At 40.8% G+C, this 3,767-nt stretch overlaps 1 long non-coding RNA gene across 1 annotated transcript; it reads left to right on the top strand.

Moving 5' to 3' along the window:
* The first annotated feature begins 323 nt into the window (after positions 1 to 323).
* LOC130956962 (uncharacterized) lies at positions 324 to 1,574 on the top strand. Its single transcript, XR_009077238.1, has 4 exons — positions 324 to 997; positions 1,086 to 1,189; positions 1,271 to 1,366; positions 1,448 to 1,574. It is a non-coding gene; the product is annotated as an uncharacterized LOC130956962 (long non-coding RNA).
* The last annotated feature ends 2,193 nt before the right edge of the window (positions 1,575 to 3,767 follow it).

Genomic DNA, 3,767 nt, shown 5'->3' with positions numbered 1-3,767 from the left:
TTATCCAATTTCACAATTGTTGGATTATTTTCTATATTCAAATTTATAAAGTTGGTAGTTATGAAATAATAAGGATTTTATAAGATTTGGATTAGATAAGTAATATTTTAAATATTATTACTGCTATTTTGGAAAATGAAGAAATTAAGTATATTATTTCTAATTTTTGGATTTGGGCATTTTATTGAAAATAATTTGTGAAATTGGTGAGTAAATAGTATTTTTCTATATACAAACAGTGTTGGATTTAAATTGGATTTCAATTACTATGTTATCCCTACTCTTATATGAAATTACAAAAAAGACCCTAACCCTAATTTTTCACACGACACTCCTACCCATTTTCTCCTAACCTTCAGCCGCCGAAACCCTACCCCAATTGCTCTCTTCTCAGACCCAATAGCAGAGGCACAAATCCTTCCCCTTTCTCAGATTGGTCACAACAATAATGGGAAAAAGGGACAAAGAGGAAAATGGATCCAAGGGAGAGGGGGCGAAGCTGCGCTCAGAAGAGAAGGTGAGCCATCGCCGCCAGTTACCGTCGCAAGGCTCTGCTGCATCCACACCGCGCCTGGGTGTTGTCGAAGCCACACCTGCAGCCGCTGCTACTAGGGTCTGCCACCGTCCTGTCCCTGGAGCCTGAGCCGCATCTCTCACCGAACCAGAGGAGCTCATTCTTGCTGAGTCGCCGCCATCTTGTTTCTGCCGGCGAGCACGAAGAGAGAGGGAGACGGGAGTTTGCACCGCAGAGAGAGGGAGAGCGCGACTGGGTCGCCGTCGCTGGGCCTCCTTGCCGTCGCCAGTTCTGCTTGTTCTGTCGCCGGGAAACTCGTTACTGTGGGGGGGTCTCACCGCCAACGTCCCTGCTGTGGCTGGTGTCGCCACCGCGGAAGCCACCTGCGTCACCACTGGAGGAAGGGATATTCGCACTGTAGCTGCGGTTTATGCCGCCAGAATTGCCCTGCCACCGCCTGAATTTCTGGTCGCTGCCGTTCTGGTGAGCCTGCCCTATTTCTGGTTCCTCCTGGTTCTGCCAATTCAATTTTACTCTGAAACTGTTATTGAAACTGTTGTATTTAATGAAGTGACTGTCATAAGTTACGTTATCGCTGCCGGAGAAGCTGTTGTGGTTGTCGGAACCATCACCGGAGCTCCTGCAGTTTGATTTAGTCTTTAATCCTTTCTCACGGTAAGCATTTTCATTTCGGAGCTCTTGAAAATCAATATGCTGTTATGTTTGGGCCAGAGATTCTGAGGTTTTGTATCATAGGGTCAAGCTCCGATTGTTGCGGGTCACGATTTAAGCTGCCGCCGAATCGGTTCGAAGACCGCCGCTGTTCGGTTCAGCCATCTTTTCTTTGTTTCGGTAAGCACGTTTGATTTTCGAAAGCCCTGCGTTGGTGTTCTGTTCTGTGTAGTAAAGTGATTGCGATGTTAATGGTTTTAGGAGTTAGAATCCGGTTTGTTTATGCTGCTTGTAGCTGTTTCTGCTTTCGAGAAAGAGCAAGCAGGGCCGGGGTTCAGATTGTCAGTGATTTCGGGCTGAGAAAAAGGAATCAGTTAACGAGTTTGGGTGATAGTTTGATTCACCGAGGTAGGGGCGCTTTCCAAAAACTATGTTTTGTGTATTGGAATTATTACATATGGATACTGATGTGAGATATTGTGTATTTGGTGATTGTATCTGCCTTATGTATTATTTGATTGACTTGGATGATTATGGATGTTGGTTTGGCTGAGTTGTTGTGCGGCTTTGTGAAATATAATGTCTTGAAGTTGATTCTTCAAAGATTTGAAATCTGAGTTTAAACCGTTGAAGATTGGTTTGAATTGAGTCAATTATTTCAATGATGTGAAAAGTCGAATGCACTTTTGAATTCAGCCTGGTTTATTTTAATTGATTTGGTTTTGGACAAATGATTTATTATTGAACCGTTTCTTTAAAGCTTTGGAAATGAGTTATATCGATTGATATTGAGTTGATTTTAAAACGGTATCCTTGAGATACGCCACTGAGGCGATTGTTGGATTTAGCTCGCTTTAAATTGATTTCTGGTTTTGAGCTGTTGAAAAGGAATGAGAAATGGTTTAGTTGGGACCCGAACCGGGTGGCAAAAGTCCAAGTTTTAGGGGAGGTGCTGCCGAAATTTCTATAAAATCCTACACTTGTTTGTAAGGTTATTTAGAAAGGGTTGGATTTGAGAAATTGTATTATTGATTTATTAAAAGGATATTTATGTTTTCAAGCTTAATTCATTTGATGAACCTTATACATTGAGTTCGGCTTATTTAGAACTGAACTATTTTTACCGTTTGAGTCACTGAAGGAAAGAATGATGCTTTAATATTGATTTCAATATAAAAAGGAATTTTTAGTGATTTTTAAAGGAACCTAGACTTTTGATTGAGTAATCAAGTTTGAGGCATTTTGGAAGAGTTGGAAAAATGGGTTCCAAAAAGAAACCTGAAAGTGGTTTGATTCAAATGAACCGGTTCCGTTTCAAATGAGTTGATTTTTGGACCGGGTTGGAACTTGTGATTTTGTATGATCGGTTTTATAATAAATTCAGTTCTATTTACTTGAACCGAGGATTTATGATTTTAAGAGTTTCAATGAATTTTAAGGAATTTATATAAGTTGACCTTCCCTAAAGACTTGGGACTCTGGCAAGAAACTTTTGTTTTAAAATCCCATTGTTGGATGGGTGATTTTGAATGTTCCCAAAATGAGTCTTTACTTTCCATGGTTTTGGAAGTTTTGAACAGAGAATGCCGAGAGTGGCTTTGTTTTAAAAAGGGAACTCACTTTGAGTAAATTTGGCTTATGAGCCTGAGATGATTTGAGAAATGAGATCTTTAAAGCCAAGGCTGAAAAGAGTTGAAATTTGATTTCAAAGTGAAATGGCTTGAGAAAAGTGAGTTATGGCTTAAATGCCGGTTTTATGAATTTGATGATATTGAATGATGGAAGTACTGTTTTTGTTATGGGCCAGAATGGCTATGTATGATTATAAATATTGGCTGGTTCTGGATTGAACCGTGAGTAGGAATGGCTGTGTGTGATATTGATTTATGGCCGATTATCGAATGAGTTATAAGCCGTATGGCCGAGTATGAGTTATGAATTTAAGCCGAAGGGCTGTATTTATTGATAAGTTGATTGGTTCTGGATTGAACCGTGAGCCGGATGGCTGAGATGGATGGTGATCCATGGTTGAATATATGTGCATGTATGCAATTGAATGATTTGTGAATTTAAGCCGAATGGCTGAGATGAAAGTTGTAAGCAAGTGTGCTTGTGTTTTCTCTCTGGTTGTAAGGGTGACAGGGCACCGATACCCTCTAATGGCGACAGGGCGCATATACCCTCTAATGGCGACAGGGCGCAGATACCCTCTAATGATAATAATGCGCAACAGAGAGACTGTATCCGGGTTAGCTACCGGACACGTCGGGTTGGCTTGGTAACCGACAGATGATATCATCAGCCACTAGGAACAGGCATGCATCATATGCATCTATGTGACATTGTTTGGGTATGCATATTGTACTTGGTTTGCCTATGTGATTAACTGCTAATTGTTCTACTTGCAATAACTGTTTGTTTGTGTTTGCATCTTCCTACTTGTGTTTGCATCTGGAACTCTGTTGGATTGTGGTGGATTGGTTATGGTTGGATTGTTTGGGCTTAGGGCCGTGGTTGAATGAGATGGACCGGTGGTTAATTTCGGTTTCGTGGTTCTGGTTTGGAATAAGATATGAAAGGT

The sequence above is a fragment of the Arachis stenosperma genome, chromosome 10 (genome assembly GCF_014773155.1).
Source record: "Arachis stenosperma cultivar V10309 chromosome 10, arast.V10309.gnm1.PFL2, whole genome shotgun sequence".
NCBI classification, from domain to species: Eukaryota; Viridiplantae; Streptophyta; class Magnoliopsida; order Fabales; family Fabaceae; genus Arachis; species Arachis stenosperma.
The sequence above is the reverse complement of the archived record's forward strand: the minus strand, read 5'-3'. Positions and strand labels throughout refer to the sequence as shown.